The sequence below is a fragment of the Pongo pygmaeus genome, chromosome 8 (assembly GCF_028885625.2).
Source record: "Pongo pygmaeus isolate AG05252 chromosome 8, NHGRI_mPonPyg2-v2.0_pri, whole genome shotgun sequence".
Classification (NCBI taxonomy): domain Eukaryota; kingdom Metazoa; phylum Chordata; class Mammalia; order Primates; family Hominidae; genus Pongo; species Pongo pygmaeus.
In genome coordinates, this window is record NC_072381.2 from 25,839,694 (window position 1) to 25,861,657 (window position 21,964).

Here is a 21,964-nt window from a genome sequence, read left to right on the forward strand (position 1 = left end):
AACTCAGAAATTAATGTCCAGGGAAAGTGTCTTTCCAATATTTCAGGTGTACTCTGGATCAGTAAAGATATTGATATTTTCTAGATATTGTAAAGCAGAAAATAGATACTAGCATAAAATGAGAAATGTAGAATGCCTTTCAAATTGAATAGGCACTTTTTTCTGTTAAATCGGGAAAGAACTTAAAATTATATTCCCTTTTAAATTTTTTAATTATATAAATAATACATTTTCAATGTAGGGAAATGGTAAGATACAGATGGGCAGTGATCTTACCTATATCCTTCCAGATATTTCCCTCTGAATAGACATGTATATTTTGTTACAATAATTCCTGCACCTCAAAAACAATACAAACAGTAAAAATGAGATTGTATTAGCCTTATTAACTGTTGCAGAGGTGCTAATTTATATACAAATCTATGTGCATTCATTTCAATTTTGACTTTTAAATTTAAATTGATACTATCAAAATAATACTACAAGTTTCCATGTTAAGCAGCAGCAGTTTCAGAATAATTCAAAACTTGATTCAGGCATGCTGCTGATAAAAAAAAATGTACTTTTTTTTTCATTAGAATATGCAGCTTTCTACTACTGCATCCTTTGAAGAGAAGAATATTCTGCCAGTTTGGCCACAAGCTCTTCACATATAGACAGTTACTCCTTAGTAAACTCTTCATTCATCCTGGTGTTCTTGAAAATATTCATCAAACATAGAAGAAGACTCATTTTCATATTCCTTTGGTTATTTAAATTTTGAATCTTCTCCACATTGAATGGCAAAATCAATATGCTATAATACAATGTTCATACTTTCTTCATCTGACTGATCATAAGGTAAGAAGAGAACTATGCTGCAGTCATCAGTCCACATAAAACTTTAGTTACTTTTTTGAATTTTTTGCTTCCTAAGCCACTTGTAGAATCATCAAATAAGGAATCCACGTCTAGATCTAGAAACTTTCAGTTTGCTTTTTAGCTTTTTTACTCTGCAGCTACATTTTGATCACGATGTTAACTTGTGGAATTTCTAGAGAGAGCATGGCACTCAGGACTGCCAAGATGCCAGAAATACACTTGAATGACTCCACCATGAACTGAGAATCAACAAGAAAAACTCTATAGACTCGGAAACTCCACTGCTCGAGTTGCAGGACCAGCTGCTTCATCACAGTCAGGTGAATGTACAACTCAGTCCAAGCTGGACAATCGAAGCTAGCAAGGATATTACCAATTACTAACAGGATTGTAATTGTCCTAGTCCTTTTGGAAGCAATTAAACAATATGAATCAAAAGCAATACAAATGCTAATACCTTTTACATACCTTTATCCTCAATTTATGAAATTATAGACTAACCAAATATTCCAAAAATATGGAAAAATTATATGCATGAAGCAGCACCTCAGATCATTATTCATAACAGTAAAGTATTGGGAAAAACCTACAGCGCCAACAATAGAAAAGTGAAAAATGAAATTACAGAGCATCCACTCAAATATTGTCAAGCCTTTTTAAAATTATGGTTATAAAGACTGTGCAAGGGCATGAATAATGCTCATGACATATTAAATAGTGACTCAAGCTTTATAATTATTTGTCTAATGACTTCAATAAAATATAAAAAGAGAATGCTCACTATTACTAAGACCGACTGTCTAAACTAGATTGCAATTTTTAATCAAGAGAGTGGCAGACAGAGTATATGTGTGATATGGTCTGTGTCTGTGTCCCCACCAAATCTCATGTCCCTATAATCCCCAATGTTGGAGGTGGGGCCTGGTGGAAGGTTATTGGATCATGGGGGTGGATCCTTCATGAATGGTTTAGCACTATCCCTTGGGTGCTATTCTCATGATAGAGTTCTCACGAGATCTAGTTGTTTAAAAGTCTGTATCACCTGCCTAGGCTGCCCCTCCACCTCTTCTTGCTCCTGCTCTGGCCATGTAAGACGTGCCCGCTTCCCCTTCACCTTCTGACATAATTGTAAGTTTCCTAAGGCCTCCCAAGAAGCAGATGCTGCCATACTTCCTGTATAACCTACAGAACTGTGAGCCAATTAAACATATTTTCTTTATAAATTACTCAGTCTCAGGTATTTCTTTATGGCAGTGCAAGAACAGATGAATGCAATGTGCATAGACTTTTCCAAGACCTTGGAATGTATTATGTAAAGGCATATTATTAGTCAAAGAAGTAGAACCACTAGAAGTAATATAGATTAAAGGATTTGTTATGGGGGTTAGATTTTTATGAAACTATGTTGCTGGTGGAGAAGTCTGTGCAAGGCTGTTGTCTCTGTGTCTGATGTCGAACCTGAAGTCACTATAGAACAGCCAGCCAGAAATTGGTAGGAAAGCCTGAGTAGATGAGGGCAAGGACATACTAGAAGCTGAAAGGACAAGCGAGTTCTTGAGGACAAACTTGACCCAAGTCCCTTGGCTTGGGCTTTCTGTCACTTGCAATATAAGGAGTTCTAACTGATAAAAGTAGATCAGTCTTGGCCTTGGAATAATAAGTCTGATTACATTATAGAAACTTCACTATGACTCCACCTAGCATTAAAACCCATGGAGCTGAGTGACTGACAACCCCTTCCAGAGACCAAATGGGCAGAATCTGGGAAAAACTGGGAAGACCAAAGGAATTAAAGACTGCGGCATGGAGGAGAAAGCAAGAATAGGAACCTTGAAAAGTGGCAGTTTAGTAACCTTGAGGCTCTAGAGCGAAGACTCTTCATGGCCATTGAGAAACTTGGAATCTGCTGAATGGAGTGTAGAAGTCACTCTCTAATCTCCACCTTCTATGCATTCTCTGTGGGTTAGCAAGTAGAATGGAAACTGAACCCTTGGTGAAAAGCTGCTTTGTGCATTCTTCTAGACTCTATCTGTGTTTTTGGCCCACGAGGATAGGCATGGTACTGGGGTAAAACACTGTGATGACAACTAAGGCTAAGTGTTGACTGATACAGCCATTACCTACTGCAGTGTACATGCCTCCACTTTACATTTGTTTGAAAATTCCTATATAAAGAAACTAAGTAAACAAAGCACAAATTCACAGTTGTGTGTCTATACTGCCTTCATATCCAGTTGAAAAATGGTCAACATACCATAAATGATTTCATGCTGGACACAGTAGCTCATGTCCATAATCCCAGCACTTAGGGAGGCTGAGGTGGGAGGATTGCTTGAAGCCAGGTGTTTAAGATCAGCCTGGGCAATAGAGGCTGATCCCTGTCTGTACAAAAAATAAAAAATTAGCTGGGCGTGGTGGTGCACACCTACAGTCCCAGCTCTTGGGAGGCTGAAGCAGGAGGATCTCTAGAGCCCAGGAGTCAAAGGCTGCAGTGAGCTATGATTGTGCGACTACACTGCAGCCTGGGCAACAGAGCTAGACTCTGTCTCTAAATATAAAAAAATGAAATAAAATAAATTTAAAAAGAAAGGAAGAAGAAGAAAAAGAAAAAATGATGTAGGAGAATTTTCCCTGCCAAATCCACCAGTTAATAACCTATTGTTATATCTTGAAAGTTATGTTAGGATTATTTCTTTCTGAAATGGACTTCCTTCCATTCCACCTTCTATCCCTGTGTATTTTTGTTCACCAAGACTTTTATGAGAAAATTCTACTACAAATATGCCATTGTTGGGGAGAGAAAAGCTTTCACCTCAGATTGTCTCTGAAACATTGGCTTATGTCTGCCCACCCCTCTGAGAAGTAAACATGATTTGTAAATAAAAGCCACCCTGGGGCTCACATGAGATCAAAATGTATCTCCACAGTTTTCATGTTATGTCATTATCCTAATGTTGCCTTAAGACTCTCAAAAATAACACTTAAAAAGATCCACATTTCTCATATCTAAAGGAAGTTTGTTATTCCTTTGTTTGCACCCTACCTTGTTAGAAAAAGGATTGGAGGAAGCTTTCTGTGATACAAAAGAGAAGAAAGAAAGAGAAAGAAAGAAAGAAAGAGAAAAAGAAAGAGAAAGAGAGAGAGGGAGAGAGAGAAAGAGAAAAAGAAAGGAAGAAATGAAGGAAGAGAGAGAGAAAGAAAGAAAAAGAAGGAAGGAAAAAGAAAGAAAGAAAGAAAGAGAGAAAGAAAGGAAGGAAGGAAGGATCAGGTCAGAGAAAAAACAATGGTTAAAAAAAATAAGTTGTCACTGGGGTAAGAATAACACGCATAATGCATTTTTTAATGTCCTCAGAAACTGAGCTGCATATTTGTTTCATAGCTCCCCAGCTTCCACAGCAAAAATGGAGAACTGATAATTATCACTATTTTTATTCTTTATGGTTGCTCAGGGGGAAAATTTTTAAAGGGGACATTAGTGGAATAAGGTTACTCTTCTGTCACTCACATTTGATTACTCATAGACTTTTCTATTTGAAGATGCATTAAGGAAAATTTTCCTCGCAAACAAATGTGGTCAAATGAATTGACCAACATGCATACCTGCCAGGTGCCCAGCATCCTCAAGTGCCTATAGGACATTAACTCCAGTAGCCTGTGTGACCAAGTAGAATAAAAATAAAGTTACTGGGAGTTCAGGATTGATAATATCTCTGATTTGTGTATTTCTGCAGCAGTCAGTTTCTTTCAAAATATGGGAACGGCAAGTTAAAATAAACTGTCTTATTGGCAGAGCAGAGTGTGATCATGAGATACCATTCAGCTTTTATGCTGATTCATCAGCTCACAGTGAAACGAGCTTGCATGAGATCATCCCAGGACCACTGAACATTCAGAGGTATGTCCTCGCATCCTAATTTTTTTTAAGATAAAATGAGATTTTCATAGAATAAGGATACAGCTGATAAATAGCAAGGCTAAAATTACATATACACTAGCCTACATTTAAGAATAGCTTGGCTAATTACTCCTAAGTCATTGGTGTTTTTGTTTGTCTTTGTTTCTTACTATTTCTTTGCTTTGCTTTACAGCTTTATTGAGGCATAATTGATGTAAATAAACCATCCATATTTAAAGTGTATTATTGATGAGTTTTGACATAATATACTTCCATGAAACCATCTTCAGTCAATGTAATGAAACTTTATATCACTCTCAGAACTTTCTTTTACCTCTTTCACACTCTAATTATTGTTTTTAACCTGCCTGTTTCTATTATATAGCAAATAATTTGCTTTTTAGAATCAAGTTCATTGTGATGCAATGAATATTTATCATTTGCTCTTTTGAACTGTGGTTGATGATTCTGTGACTTTTGTAGGTATCACAAAAGGGATTTACTTTCATGCAGAAAACTTAGGCTCAGCAAATGAATCCATATTTACGAATTTATGATGGGCTGAAATGGTAGGAAGAAGTGGCCAGTCTCTCTTGGACAAGAGTAGAACATTTAAAATGAAGTGGAGGTGATGGTGATGGGGGCGGGGTGGTACAACTTCAGTATAAGGAAACTGCAAAGAAAAAAAAAACCCACCTGATTACTACGGCAGAGGTCGGTTCCTGATTACATCATGAAAGGGGCAAATAGTTTACAATATGCTAGGGGCTGGTGAAGAATTAAAGAAAAAAAGAGGGAAGAATGAAACGGGATAAGGGAAGAAGGGGAAAAGGGAAGGAACAAATAAAGAAGATATTAAGAGTAAAGGGAAAAAGACAAACAGAGAATACTGCAGTAGGGCTTTGAGCTAAAAGACATAGAGTGACTTTTGTGATAAAGAAACCAAAGAAAGTCGTGAAATGGGTATCCAAAAAAAAAAAAAAACGGGTAGCCTGTGGATAAAGAGCATCAGGGACAGGGAGGCTGTAATAAGATTCCACCACCTCTGCCCATCACTAGGGCCGGAGGCAGAGGAAAAACTTCCCCTACTCAAGAAAAAGAAGCTATTTTTGTCAAGTTAAATGAGCCTGAACCTGCAGAGCTGAATTGGCAGATGAATATTGCTAATTGGTGCAGTTTCTTCAGTGCAGGAAAGAGTTTCCAATCAGACTGGCGATTCGTTGGCCACATTAAGGCAATTTATTAATAAAAAATGAACTGAAGTTTCAGAATCCTTGATAATGATGAGCTCATGGTCCTTCGCCTCCCTTCCCTTCCCTAGAAAGGACCCCCTACAACAATGATGCCTCAGTGATATCTTCTCCAGCCCATTCCATATGTGGCAACATTTCAAGTGGTTTTTTTTTTTTCATTAGGAATTTCTACATTTAGTTGTCATATCAAGCTGCTCTAAATGCCTAACTGTGATTCTCCCTTCATCAACAGACTTTTTGAGGAGTTCCTGATTCAAAGTAACCAGGAAAGTCTGCTAAGTGCAGCTTAATTCTGAAAAGTGAAGGGGAAAACAAAACAGGAAAAACAGTCTCTCTTTAAAAAAAACTAACTTTATTTTACAGTTTAACAAATTTGACAAATGTATCCTCCTATGTAACCATAACCACATTAAAACATGGAGAATTGACATCACCCCAAAGAATTCTGGTTTCCTTTGCAGTAACCACTCTCCCCAGCCCTGGTCATAGACAGCCACTGGTCTCCTTTCTGTCATTGTAGATTAGTATTGCCTTTTCTAGAATTCCATATAAATGAAGTTATCTGATGGCTTTTTAAAAAGTCAGTTGAACGTTTTTTGAGATTCAATCCGTGTTGCTGTATGTACATCATTAGTCCATGCTTTTCATTGGCTGAGTAGTATTCTATTATATAAACGTACTCCAATATGTGTATCCATGGGCATTTGGGTTGTTTCTGTTTTAGCCCATTAAAAATCAGACGGCTATGGGTATTAGTATCCATGTATTTGTGTGGACATATGTTCTCATTTCTCTTGGGTAAATGCCTGGGGGTGGGATTGCTGTATCATATAGTAAGTGTATTTTTAACTTTATAAGAAACCATCAGCTGTTTTCCAAACTGACTGTACCACTTTACATTTCCATCAGTAATGCCCGAGATTTCTAATTGCTCCAAACCAGAGCCACTGAAATGCGTATAAAGTGGTATCTCATTGTTTTAATCACATTTTCCTAATGACTAGTAATGTTAAGTTTTTTCATGTGTTTATTGGACATTCGTGAAGTCCTTTTTGTGAAATGTTTGCAAAATCTTATGCCCATTTTTAAAAATAGGGCCATTTTGTAACTGTCCAATGGGTTCTCCTTGCCTGCTGCCCAAGTAAAGGTGATTTATCAAGGAGTTTGTCCTTTGCATGCCCAGGTAAAGGAATTGCAGTAGACAGGGCTGAATTCACTCAGAGCCACCTGAATGGGAGACTGGAGTTTTATTACTCAATTCAGTCTCCCCGAAAATTTTGAGACCGGGGTTTTTAACGGATAATTTGGCAGACAGGAGGCCGGGGACTGGAGAGTGCTGATTGGTTAGGTCAGAGATGAAATCACAAGGGATCGAAGTGGGTTTTTCTTGTTGTCTTCTGTTCCTCGGTGGGATTGCAGAACTGGTAGAGCCAGATTACTGGTCTGGGTGCTAGCTGGTGGATCAGAATGCAGGGTCTAGAAAGTGTCTCGAGCACCAGTCTTAGGTTTTATAATAGTGATGTTATCCCTAGGAGCAACTGGGGAGGTTCAGCATCTTGTGGCCTCTGGCTGTATGACTCCAGAACATAATTTCTAATCTTGTGGCTAATATATTGCTCCTATAAGGGCAGTCTGGTCCCCAGGCAAGATGGGAGTTGATTTGGGGAAAGGGCTGTTATCTTTGTTTCAAAGTTAAACTATAAACTAAGTTCCTTCCAAAGTTAGTTCAGCCTATGATCAGGAATGAACAAGGGCAGCTTGGAGTTTAGAAGCTAGATGGAATCAGGTTAGATTTCTCTCAGCATCATAATTTTCTCACTGTTATAATTTTTGCAAAGGTAGTTTCAATTGGTCTTATTATTGAGTTGTGAGAGTTCTTTATATATATTATTTCTTTTTTTTTTTTTTTTTTTGAGTCAGGGTCTTGCTCTCTCACCCAGGCTAGAGTACAGTGGTGCAATCATGGCTCACTGCAGCCTCAAACTCCGGAGATCAAGGGTTCCTCCCACCTCAGCCTCCTGAAATCTTAGAGTTACAGGCATGAACCATGGTGCTTGGACAATATATTCTTTGGTCTCTTTCATGTAACTGAATTTAAAATTTTGATGAAGTCGTGTCTTTGTTCTCGCTGGTTTCAAAGAACATCTTTATTTCTGCCTTCATTTCGTTATGTACCCAGTAGTCATTCAGGAGCAGGTTGTTCAGTTTCCATGTAGTTGAGCGGTTTTGAGTGAGATTCTTAATCCTGAGTTCTAGTTTGATTGCACTGTGGTCTGAGAGGCAGTTTGTTATAATTTCTGTCCTTTTACATTTGCTGAGGAGAGCTCTACTTCCAACTTTGTGGTCAATTTTGGAATAGGTGTGGTGTGCTACTGAAAAAAATGTATATTCTGTTGATTTGGGGTGGAGAGTTCTGTAGATGTCTATTAGGTCCGCTTGGTGCAGAGCTGAGTTCAATTCCTGGGTATCCTTGTTGACTTTCTGTCTCATTGATCTGTCTAATGTTGACAGTGGGGTGTTAAAGTCTCCCATTATTATTGTGTGGGAGTCTAAGTCTCTTTGTAGGTCACTCAGGACTTGCTTTATGAATCTGGGTGCTCCTGTTTTGGGTGCATATATATTTAGGATAGTTAGCTCTTCTTGTTGAATTGATCCCTTTACCATTATGTAATGGCCTTCTTTGTCTCTTTTGATCTTTTTTGGTTTAAAGTCTGTTTTATCAGAGACTAGGATTGCAACCCCTGCCTTTTTTTGTTTTCCATTTGCTTGGTAGATCTTCCTCCATCCCTTTATTTTGAGCCTATGTGTGTCTCTGCACATGAGATGAGTTTCCTGAATACAGCACACTGATGGGTCTTGACTCTTTATCCAATTTGCCAGTCTGTGTCTTTTAATTGGAGCATTTAGCCCATTTACATTTAAGGTTAATATTGTTATGTGTGAATTTGATCCTGTCATTATGATGTTAGCTGGTTATTTTGCTGGTTAGTTGATGCAGTTTCTTCCTAGTCTCGATGGTCTTTACATTTTAGCATGATTTTGCAGCAGCTGGTACCAGTTGTGTCTTTCCATGTTTAGTGCTTCCTTCAGGAGCTCTTTTAGGGCAGGCCTGGTGGTGACAAAATCTCTCAGCATTTGCTTGTCTGTAAAGTATTTTATTTCTCCTTCACTTATGAAGCTTAGTTTGGCTGGATATGAAATTCTGGTTTGAAAATTCTTTTCTTTAAGAATGTTGAATATCGGCCCCCACTCTCTTCTGGCTTGTAGAGTTTCTGCCGAGAGATCCGCTGTTAGTCTGATGGGCTTCCCTTTGTGGGTAACCCGACCTTTCTCTCTGGCTGCCCTTAACATTTTTTCCTTCATTTCAACTTTGGTGAAACTAACAATTATGTGTCTTGGAGTTGCTCTTCTCGAGGAGTATCTTTGTGGTGTTCTCTGTATTTCCTGAATCTGAATGTTGGCCTGCCTTGCTAGATTGGGGAAGTTCTCCTGGATAATATCCTGCAGAGTGTTTTCCAACTTGGTTCCATTCTCCCCGTCATTTTCAGGTACACCAATCAGACGTAGATTTGGTCTTTTCACATAGTCCCATATTTCTTGGAGGCTTTGTTTGTTTCTTTTTATTCCTTTTTCTCTAAACTTCCCTTCTCACTTCATTTCATTCATTTCATCTTCCATCACTGATACCCTTTCTTCCAGTTGGTTGCATCGGCTCCTGAGGCTTCTGCATTCTTCACGTAGTTCTCGAGCCTTGGCTTTCAGCTCCATCAGCTCCTTTAAGCACTTCTCTGTATTGGTTATTCTAGTTATACATTCGTCTAAAGTTTTTTCAAAGTTTTCAACTTCTTTGCCTTTGGTTTGAATTTCCTCCTGTAGCTCAGAGTGGTTTGATCCTCTGAAGCCTTCTTCTCTCAACCCGTCAAAGTCATCCTCCGTCCAGCTTTGTTCCGTTGCTGGTGAGGAACTGCGTTCCTTTGGAGGAGGAGAGGCGCTCTGCTTTTTAGAGTTTCCAGTTTTTCTGTTCTGTTTTCTCCCCATCTTTGTGATTTTAACTACTTTTGGTCTTTGATGATGATGTTGTACAGATGGGTTTTTGGTGTGGATGTCCTTTCTGCTTGTTAGTTTTCCTTCTAACAGACAGAACCCCAGCTGCAGGTCTGTAGGAGTTTGCTAGAGGTCCACTCCAGACCCTGTTTGCCTGGGTATCAGCAGCGGTGTCTGCAGAACCACGGGTTTTCTTGATCTGTGAATGCTGCTATCTGATCGTTCCTCTGGAAGTTTTGTCTCAGAGGAGTACCCGGCCATGTGAGGTGTCAGTCTGCCCCTACTAGGGGGTGCCTCCCAGTTAGGCTGCTCAGGGGTCAGGGGTCAGGGACCTATTTGAGGAGGCAGTCTGCCCGTTCTCAGATCTCCAGCTGCATGCTGGGAGAACCACTGCTCTCCTCAAAGCTGTCAGACAGGGACATCTAAGTCTGAAGAGGTTACTGCTGTCTTTTTGTTTGTCTGTGCCCTGCCCCCAGAGGTGGAGCCTACAGAGGCAGGCAGGCCTCCTTGAGCTGTGGTGGGCTCCACCCAGTTCGAGCTTCCCGGCTGCTTTGTTTACCTAAGGGAGCCTGGGCAATGGCGGGCGCCCCTCCCCCAGCCTCGCTGCCACCTTGCAGTTTGATCTCAGACTTCTATGCTAGCAATCAGCAAGGCTCCCTGGGCATAGGACCCTCTGAGCCAGGTGCGGGCTATAATCTCCTGGTGCGCTGTTTACTAAGCCCATCGGAAAAGCGCAGTATTGGGGTGGGAGTGGCCCGATTTTCCAGATGCCATCTGTCACCCCTTTCCTTGACCAGGAAAGGGAATTCCCTGACACCTTGCGCTTCCCAAGTGAACAAAGACACAACGTACCAGAATCTCTGGGACATATTCAAAGCAGTGTGTAGAGGGAAATTTATAGCACTAAATGCTCACAAGAGAAAGCAGGAAAGATCCAAAATTGACACCCTAACATCACAACTATAAGAACTAGAAAAGCAAGAGCAAACACACTCAAAAGCTAGCAGAAGGCAAGAAATAACTAAAATCAGAGCAGAACTGAAGGAAATAGAGACACAAAAAACCCCTCAAAAAATTAACAAATCCAGGAGCTGTTTTTTTTTGAAAGGATCAACAAAATTGATAGACCACTAGCAAGACTAATAAAGAAAAAAAGAGAGAAGAATAAAATAGATGCAATAAAAAATGATAAAGGGGATATCACCACCGATCCCACAGAAATACAAACTACCATCAGAGAATACTACAAACACCTCTACTCAAATAAACTAGAAAATCTAGAAGAAATCAATAAATTCCTCGACACATACACTCTCCCAAGAAAAAACCAGGAAGAAGTTGAATCTCTGAAAAGACCAATAACAGGATCTGAAATTGTGGCAATAATCAATAGCTTACCAACCACAAAGAGTCCAGGACCAGATGGATTCACAGCCGAATTCTACCAGAGGTACAAGGAGGAACTGGTACCATTCCTTCTGAAACTATTCCAATCAATAGAAAAAGAGGGAATCCTCCCTAACTCATTTTATGAGGCCAGCATCATCCTGATACCAAAGCCGGGCAGAGACACAACAAAAAAAGAGAATTTTAGACCAATATCCTTGATGAACATTGATGCAAAAATCCTCAATAAAGTACTGGCAAACCGAATCCAGCAGCACATCAAAAAGCTTATCCACCATGATCAAGTGGGCTTCATCCCTGGGATGCAAGGCTGGTTCAATATACACAAATCAATAAATGTAATCCAGCATATAAACAGAACCAAAGACAAAAACCACATGATTATCTCAATAGATGCAGAAAAGGCCTTTGACAAAATTGAACAACGCTTCATGCTAAAAACTCTCAAGAAATTAGGTGTTGATGGGACATATCTCAAAATAATAAGAGCTATCGATGACAAACCCACAGCCAATATCATATTGAATGGGTAAAAACTGGAAGCATTCCCTTTGAAAACTGGCACAAGACAGGGATGCCCTCTCTCACCACTCCTATTCAACATAGTGTTGGAAGTTCTGGCCAGGGCAATTAGGCAGGAGAAGAAAATAAAGGGTATTCAATTAGGAAAAGAGGAAATCAAATTGTCCCTGTTTGCAGACGACATGATTGTATATCTAGAAAACCCCATTGTCTCAGCCCAAAATCTCCTTAAGCTGATAAGCAACTTCAGCAAAGTCTCAAGATACAAAATCAATGTACAAAAATCATAAGCATTCTTATATACCAATAATAGACAAACAGAGAGCCAAATCATGAGTGAACTCCCATTCACAATTGCTTCAAAGAGAATAAAATACTTATGAATCAAACTTACAAGGGAAGTGAAGGACCTCTTCAAGGAGAACTATAAATCACTGCTCAGTGAAATAAAAGAGGATACAAACAAATGGAAGAACATTCCATGCTCATGGGTAGAAAGAATCAATATCGTGAAAATGGCCATACTGCCCAAGGTAATTTATAGATTCAATGCCATCCCCATCAAGCTACCAATGACTTTCTTCACAGAATTGGAAAAAACTACTTTAAAGTTCATATGGAACCAAAAAAGAGCCCGCATCGCCAAGTCAATCCTAAGCCAAAAGAACAAAGCTGGAGGCATCACGCTACCTGACTTCAAACTATACTACAAGGCTACAGTAACCAAAACAGCATGGTACTGGTACCAAAACAGAGATATAGATCAATGGAACAGAACAGAGCCCTCAGAAATAATGCCACATATCTACAACCATCTGATCTTTGACAAACCTGAGAAAAACAAGCAATGGGGAAAGGATTCCCTATTTAATAAATGGTGCTGGGAAAACTGGCCAGCCATATGTAGAAAGCTGAAACTGTATCCCTTCCTTACACCTTCTACAAAAATTAATTCAAGATGGATTAGAGACTTAAATGTTAGACCTAAAACCATAAAAACCCTAGAAGAAAACCTAGGCATTACCATTCAGGACATAGGCATGGGCAAGGACTTCATGTCTAAAACACCAAAAGCAATGGCAACAAAAGCCAAAATTGACAAATGGGATCTAATTAAACTCAAGAGCTTTTGCACAGCAAAAGAAACTACCATCAGAGTGAACAGGCAACCTACACAATGGGAGAAAATTTTCGCAAGCTACTCATCTGACAAAGGGCTAATATCCAGAATCTACAACGAACTCCAACAAATTTACAAGAAAAAACCAACAGCCCCATCAAAAAGTGGGCAAAGGATATGAACAGACACTTCTCAAAAGAAGACATTTATGCAGCCAAAAGACACATGAAAAAATGCTCATCATCACTGGCCATCAGAGAAATGCAAATCAAAACCACCATGAGATACCATCTCACACCAGTTAGAATGGCAATCATTCAAAAGTCAGGAAACAACAGGTGCTGGAGAGGATGTGGAGAAATAGGAACACTTTTACACTGTTGGTGGGACTGTAAACTAGTTCAACCCTTGTGGAAGTCGGTGTGGCAATTCCTCAGGGATCTAGAACTAGAAATACCATTTGACCCAGCCATCCCATTACTGGGTATATACCCAAAGGACTATAAATCATGCTGCTGTAAAGACACATGCACACGTATGTTTATTGTGGCACTATTCACAATAGCAAAGACTTGGAACCAACCCAAATGTCCAACAATGATAGACTGGATTAAGAAAATGTGGCACATATCCACCATGGAATACTATGCAGCCATAAAAAATGATGAGTTCATGTCCTTTGTAGGGACATGGATGAAATTGGAAATCATCATTCTCAGTAAACTATGGCAAGGACAAAAAACCAAACATCGCATGTTCTCACTCATAGATGGGAATTGAACAATGAGAACACATGGACACAGGAAGGGGAACAGTACACTCTGGGAACTGTTGTGGGGTGGGGGGAGGGGGGAGGGATAGCATTAGGAGATATACCTAATGCTAAATGACAAGTTAATGGGTGTAGCACACCAGCATGGCACGTGTATACATATGTAACTAACCTGCACATTGTGCACATGTACCCTAAAACTTAAAGTATAGTAATAAAAAGATAAAATAAAATAAAATTTTGATGAAGTCCAGTTTCTCCAATTTTTGTAGTTTGTCCTTTGTGTGGCCTGAAAAGCTTTGCCTACCCCATAATTGTGAAGATCATTGTCTATAATTTCTTTTAGAAGTTTTATGGTTTCAGCTTTTAAACTTAGACCTATACTCCATTCTGAGTAAATTTTTGCCTGTGACATGAGGAACTCATTGAGGTTCTTTTTTATTTAATCAATGTCTCTTCAGTGATTTGGGCACTGTTTATTGGAAAGACCATCCTAACTGAATTACCTTGCTGCCTTTATAAACAATGAGTTGACCTGTGGTCTACAGGTCTATCTGAATGCAAATACTGCATTATCTTGATTACTGTTTGCATTAGTCAGTTCTAATTAGTCAGTTGGCTGCCAAAAGAAATACTTGAGACTGGCTATTTATAAAGAAAAGAGCTTTAATTGGCTCATGACTCTTCAGGCTGTACAAGAAGCATAGCAGCTTCTGCTACTGGAGAGGCCTCAAGAAACTGAAAATCATCATGGAAGGCCAAAGGGAAGCAGGCGCATCTTACATGGCCAGAGCAGGAGCAAGAAGGGAGGAGGGGAGGTGCTACCCACTTTTAAACAACCAGATCTTGTGAGAACTCACTCACTATACAGTACCAAGTGGGGATGGTGCTAAACCATTCATGGGACCTTCTCCCCAAGATCCAGTCACCTCACACTAGGCCCCATCTCCAACACTGGGGATTACAATTCAACATGAGATTTGGTGGGGACACATGTCCAAACCATATCACTGTTACCATACAGGAAGTCTTGAAATCAGATGGTTATATCTTGAATTTTTATTCTTTTTTTTACCTCAAAATTATTTTGACTATTCTATGTTCTATGTTCTTAGCATTTCTGTATAAATTTTAGGGTCAATTTGCTAATTTCTACATCAGAAGACTTGGGATTTTGATTAGCATATCATTCAATCTACAGACCAATTTGAGTAGAATTGACATCTTAACATATTGAGTTTCTTGTTCCATGAACATAGTATATATCTACACTTGTTTATGTTATCTTTAATTTCTTTCAACATGTTTTGAAGTTTTTAAAGTACAGATCTTGCAAATATTTTATTCTTAAATAGCTCATATTTTCAGATAATATGCTAAATAGTGTAGTTGATCAAATTTTATTTTCCAATTATTATTACCAGTATATAGAAGCACAACGTAGTTCTTATATTAAATTGAACCCTATGACTTTGCCAAGGTCATTCGTTCAAGTAGATTTTTGAAGTTTTCTTATGATTTTCTATATAAATGATCATGATGTATACAAAGATACACACTTTTATTTCTTTCTACAACTGTATGCATTTTATTAATTTTTAAATTTTAAACATTTAATTTTTGTGGATACATAGTAGGTGTACATATTTCTGGACTATATGGGATATGTTGATACAGGCAAACAGTGTGTAATAATCACATCAAGGCAAATGGCGTAACCATCACCTCAAGCATTTATCCTTTGTGTTACAAACAATCCAATTATACTCTTTTAGATATTTAAAATGTACAATTAAACTATTTTGACTATAGTCACCCTTTTGTGCTGCAAATACAAGATCTTATTCATTGTTTCTAACTATTTCTTTGTATCCATTATTCATTCCCACGTCCCCCTCCCAATCCCCCAACTACTCTTCCCAGCCTCAGGCAACCATCCTTTTACTCTATCTCCATGAGTTTGATTGTTTTAATTTTTAACACCTACAAAGAAGTGAGAACACGCAAAGTTTGTCTTTCTGTGCCTGGCTTATTTTACTTAACATAATGACCTCCAGTTTTATCTATGTTGTTGCAAATGACTGGCTCTCATTCTTTTCTATGGCTGAATAGTACTCTATTGTATGTGTGTACCACATTTTCTTTATCCATCCTTCTGTTGATGAACATTTAAGTTGCTTCCAAATCTTGGCTATTGTGCATAGTGCTGCAATAACCGTGGGAGTGCAGATATCTCTTGGATATACTGATTTTCTTTCTTTTGGATATATATCTAGCAGTGAGATTGCTGGATCATACGCTGGTAGCTCTATTTATAGTTTTGTGAGGAACCACCAAACAGTTCTCCATAGTGGTTGTTCTAATTTACATTACCACAAACACTGTACTGGGGTTTCCTTTTCTCCACAATTTTGTCAGCATTTGTTATTGTCCATCATTTGGATAAAAGTCATTTTAACTGGAGTGAGATAATATCTTATTGTAGTTTTGATTTGCATTTCTCTGATTCTTAATGGTATTGAGCACCAATTCATATACTTCTTTGCTATTTGTATATCTTCTTTTGAGAAATGTCAATTCAAATCTTTCACCCATTTTTTAATTGGATTATTAGATTTTTTTTTTCCTATAGAATCATTTGAGCTCCTTATATGTTCTGCTTATTAATCCCTTGTCAGGTGGGTAGTTTGCAAATATTTTCTCCCATTCTGTGTGTTATCTCTTCATTTTGTCTATTGTTTCCCTGCTGTGCAGAAGCTTTTTAAATTGATGTGATCCCATTTGTCCATTTTTGCTTTAGTTGCCTGTGCTTGTGGGGTATTACTCAAGAAATCTTTGCCCACTCCAATGTCACGTAGAATTTTCCCAATGTTGTCTTGTAGTCATTTCATAGTTTTAGGCCTTAGATTTAAGTCTTAAATCCATTTTGATTTCATTTTTGTATATGGTGAGAGATAGGGATCTAGTTTCATTCTTCTGCATATGGATATTCAATTTTTCCAGCTCCATTGATTGAAGAGACTGTTTTTCCCCCATGTATATTTTTGGCACCTTTATTGTCAATAAGTTCACTGTAGAAGTCTGGATTTGTTTCTGAGTCCTCCGTTCTGTTCCACTGGCCTCTATATCTGTTTTTTTGCGAGTGCCATGCTGTTTTGGATACTATAGCTCCACAGTATCATTTGAATCAGGTAATGTAATTCCTCAGTTTTGTTCTTTTTGCTCAGGACAGCTTTGGCTATTCTGGGTCTTTTGTGGTTTTATATAGATTTTAAGATTGATTTTTCCATTTCTGTGAGAATGTCATTGATATTTTGATACAGATTGCAATGAATCTGTAGATTGCTTTGGGTAGTATGGATATTTTAACAATTTTGATTCTTCCAATCCATGAACATGAAATATCTTTCCATTTTTTGTGTGTGTGTCCTCTTCAATTTTTTGCATCAATGTTTTGCAGTTTTCATTGCAGAGATCTTTCACTTCTTTTATTAGTTAATTCCAGGGTATTTTATTTGTAGCTATTGTAAATGGGACTACTTTCTTGATTTTTTTTCAGATTATTTGCTGTTGGTATATAGAAATGCTACTGTTTGTTGTATGTTGACTTTATATCTTATAATACTGAATTTGTTTATCAGTTCTAATACTTTTTGGTGGAGTCTCTAGGTTTTTCCAAATGTAAGATCATATCTTCTGCAAACAAGGAAAGAAAGATCCTTTGAATTTCTGTGGTATTGGTTTAGTGTCTCTGGTCGTAATGTCTTCTTTTTCATTTTTGATTTTATTTATTTGGGTCTTCACTCTTTTTTTCTTAGTTTGGCTAAAGCTTTTTCAATTTTGTTTATCTTTTGAAAAAACAAACTTTTTGTTTTATTGATCTTTGTATTGTATTTTTCATATCAATTTCATTTGTTTCTGTTCTAATCTTTATTATTTCTGCTCTTCTACCAATTTTGACTTTGGTTTGCTCTTGCTTTTCTAGTTCTTTAAGATGCATCATTAGGTTGTTTATTTGAAGTTTTTCTTATTTTTTCACATAAGCACTAATAGCTACAAACTTCCCTCTTAGTACTGCTTTCACTGCATACCATAGGTTTTAGTGTGTTGTGTTTCCATTATCCTTTGTTTCAAGAAATTTTTCAGTTTATTTCTTAATCTCTTCATTGACCCAGTGATCATTCAGGAACATATTGTTTAATTCCCATGTGCTTGTATAGATTCCAAAATTCCTCTTATTAATTTATAGTTTTATTCCATTGTGATCAGAGAAGATGCTTGATATTATTTCAATTTTTTTTTATGTGTTAAGACTTGTTTTGTGACCTAACATATGGTCTATCCTTGAAAATGATCCATGCGCTGAAAAGTGTGATTCTGCAGTTGTTGGATTAAGTGTTCTGTAAATAATCTTCTAGGTCCATTTTGTTTATAGTGCAGATTAAGTCTGATATTTCATTTTTCATTTTCTGTCTGGATGATCTGTCTAATGCGAAAGTGGGGTGCTGACTTTACTAGCTATTATTGTACTGGGGTCTATCTCTTTCTTTAATAATAATTGCTTTATATATCTGAGTGCTACAGTGTTGGGTGAATATATATATTTAAAATTGTTATATTCCCTTGCTGAACGGACATTTTTATCATTATATAATGACCTTCTTTGTCTCTTCTTATCATATTAGTCTTTAAACCTATTTTGTCTATTTTATCTGATACATGTATAGCTACTCCTGCTCTTTTTTGGTTTCCAATGGCATGAAATATATTTTTCCTGTAAGCAACACACCATTGTCTTATATTTTAAATCCATTCAGCCACTTTATGTCTTTTGATTGGAGAGATTTGTCTGTTTACATTCAGTTTTATTATTGACAAGTAAGGATTTACTCCTGCCATTTTATTATTTGTTTTCTGTTGTTTTGTGGCCTTTTTTTCCTTCTTTTCTTTCTTCCTGTATTCCTTTAAATATAGCTGTTTTTCTCTGCTGATATGTATTAATTTCCTCTTTAAGGCCAATAATTCTTAGGTTTGCCCCTTTTAGGCTATTTTCTAGATCTTGTAGGCATGCTTCATTCTTTCATATTTTTTGTCTCCTCTGTGTACTTTTAAATAGCCTGTCTTCAAGTTTACTAATTATTTCTTCTGCCTGATCAGTTCTGCTGTTAAGACTGATGCATTCTTCAGTATGTGAATTGCATTTTCAACTCCAGAATTTCTGCTTCATTTTTTTAAATTATTTCAATGTCTATGTTAACTTTAATAGAATTCTGAATTCCTTCTCTGTTATCTTGAATTTCCTTGAGTTTCTTCACAACTGCTATTTTGAATTCTCTGTCTGAAAGGTCACATATCTCTGTCTCTCTGGCATTGGTCCCTGGTGCCTTATTTAGTTCATTTGGTGAGGTCATGTTTCCCTGGATAGTCTTAAAGTTTGTGGATGTTTCTCTATGTCTGGGCATTGAAAAGTTAAGTATTTATTGTAGTCTTCACAGTCTGGGCTTGTTTGTGCCTGTACTTCTTGGGAAGGCTTTCCAGGTATTTGAAGGGACTTGGGTGTTGTGATCCAAGTTTTTAGTCACTGCAGCTGTATGTGCATTAGGGAGCACTCCAAGCTCAGTAATGCTGTGATTCTTACAGACTCCTAGAGGTACGGACTTGGTAATTTTGGATAAGATCCAGAAAAATTATCTGGATTGCCAGGCAAAGTCTCTTGTATTCTTCTCTTACTTTCTCCCAAACAAACTCTGTCTCTCTCTCTCTCTCTGGTGAGCTGCTCTCTGGTGAGCTGGGGGCGGGGTAACACAAGCACCCTTGTGGCTACCACCACTGAGACTGTGAGACTGTGCTGGGTCAGACCTGAAACTAGCAGAGCACTGGGTCTTTCCCAAAGCCTGCTGTAACCACTACTTGGTGGTGAAGCCAGGCAGTTTTGTGTCCTTCCCTTCAGGGTGCCAAGCTCCCCCCAGGCCTCAGGCAGGTCCAGAGATGCCATCCAGGAGCCACTGAAACTTCAGAAATCTACTTGGTGCTCTATTTTACTGTGACTAGGCTGGCACCAAAATCACAGGATAAAGTCCTTCCCACTCTTCCCTCCCCTTTCCCCAGACAGAGGCACCTCTCCCCATGTCTACCACCACAGGTTCATGGGGATTTCTGCCAGGGTACCACTAATGTTCACTTAAGGTCCAAGGGCTCTTCAGTCAGCTTGTGGTGAATGCTGCCAGGCCTGAGACTCACCTTTCAGGGAAGTGGGCTCTCTTCTGGCCCAGAGTAGGTCCGGAAATGCCATCCAAGAGTCAAGGCCTGGAATTGGGAACCCCAAGAGTCTACTTGGTGTTCTTTTTCACTGTGTCCAAGCTGGTACCTAAGCTGCAAGGCAAAGTCCCCTTTATTCTTCCCTCTGCTTTTTCTCAAGCAGAAGGAGTTTCTCTTCATAGCCACCACAACTGTGAATATGCTGAGTCACACCTGAAACCAGCACATCTCAGAGTCTCACTCAAGGCCCATGGCATGTACTACCTGGTTACCACTGCTGATTTTTCAGGGCCCAAGGGCTCTTTAGCCAGCAGAGGATGAATCCTTCCAGAACTGGATCCTTCCCTTCAAGGCAGCAGTTTACCTTCTGGCTGAGTGTGTGTCTAGAAATATTTTCCAGGAGGTAGGACCTGGGTGGGAGGCTTTACAACTCTGTCCAGTGACGTATCCTACTGTGGCTGAGCTGTTATCTAAGATGCAAGACAAAGTCTTCTTTACTCTTCCTTGTCCTCTCTTCAAGTGGAAGAAAGGGAACTCTTTTGGAGCTGTCAGCTGTGCTGGCTGGGGTTGGGGGATGGGCAGTGTAAGCACTCCCTGGCCGCCCTGGCTGGTGTCTTGCTAAATCACGTGCCCCCAACGTCCACTGGCTACAAGCCCAGCTCAGCACTAAGACTTGCCTAGGAGTTGCAGTCCTTGTGGCCTAGCCTGCCTTTCAAGTTTATTTAGAACCCCAGAGCGCTTAAACCCAGGGTGACAAGGCTTGTGGTATCTCAAGTTACAACTGCTGGAATGGGCAATTCCCCTCTGGCTAGGGCTGGTCTAAATGTTCCTTCCATGTTAATTGGCTGAGTTCTGCCTGGTGTTGGCAGCACTAAGTTCTAGTGCCAACTCCCACAGTCGCACTCTCCTTCCCAAAGCACAGAGTTTTGCCTCTATGCCATGTGGCTGCTGCCAGGAGATGAGGGAGGGTTGGTGTTGGCAATACAAGACTGTCTTTCCTACCCTGTTTAGTGCCTCTTTCAGTAATATGAAGTTAAAATCAGGTACTGTGATTGCTTGCCTGATTTTTGGTTCTTATGAGGGTGTTTTTTTGTGTAGATTGTTGTTAAATTTGGTGTTTCTCCAGGGAGGACAATCAGTGAAAGTTTCTATTTAGCCGTCTTGCTCTACTTCCTCTCACATTTTATTTAGTTTGATCCTATTGCATTGACTATGATTTTTGTAAAGTGTTGAAATGGTGACAATGGTATCTTTGTTTTTCTTCCTTATCTTGGTTTTTCACCATTAAGTATGATAATGACTATGAGATTTTATTATTATCCTTTATCATATTGTAAAAGTCACCTTCTCTTCTTAGTTTTCTGAAAGTTCTTAGAGAATTAGTGTTAAATTTTGTCAGATAATTTTCTGCATATATTAAGATAATCGTGTGTAATTTTTTCTCCTTTGTTTTGTTACTATGGTAATTACATTGGTTTCTAAGCACTAAATTGACCTCTCATTCCTGGAATAAAACCCACTTGGTTATAACATGTTATTTTTCTATATACTACTGGATTCAATTTGCTAAATATTTTGTTAAGAAATCTTACATGTATGTTAATGAGGGATATTGGTCTGTAATTTCGTTTTCTTGCACAATGTTTGCCTATTTTTGGAAATGTTGACCTTGTGAATCAAGCTGGGATAATTCTTTTCCTCTATTTTACAAAACGTCTTGTAAAATATTGGTATTATTATTTTCTTAAATATTTGATAGAATCTACCAATGATCCCACCCGGGTCTGACATTTTCTTTGTGGGAACATTTTCAATTCAAATTTACTTTCTTT

The 21,964-nt window shown here is 38.4% G+C and overlaps 1 long non-coding RNA gene and 1 pseudogene across 1 annotated transcript in view; one reads left to right on the top strand and one right to left on the bottom strand.

Annotated features, from left to right (window-relative positions):
* Positions 1–679: 679 nt before the first annotated feature.
* Positions 680–2,387, bottom strand: LOC129044977 (GPN-loop GTPase 3-like; annotated as a pseudogene).
* A 2,281-nt stretch (positions 2,388–4,668) lies between these two features.
* LOC129045161 (uncharacterized) overlaps positions 4,669–21,964 on the top strand; it is an 87,196-nt gene continuing 69,900 nt past the window's right edge. The window contains exon 1 of the long non-coding RNA XR_008504905.1: positions 4,669–4,756. This is a non-coding gene — a long non-coding RNA (uncharacterized LOC129045161). The remainder of the gene's footprint in view (positions 4,757–21,964) is intronic.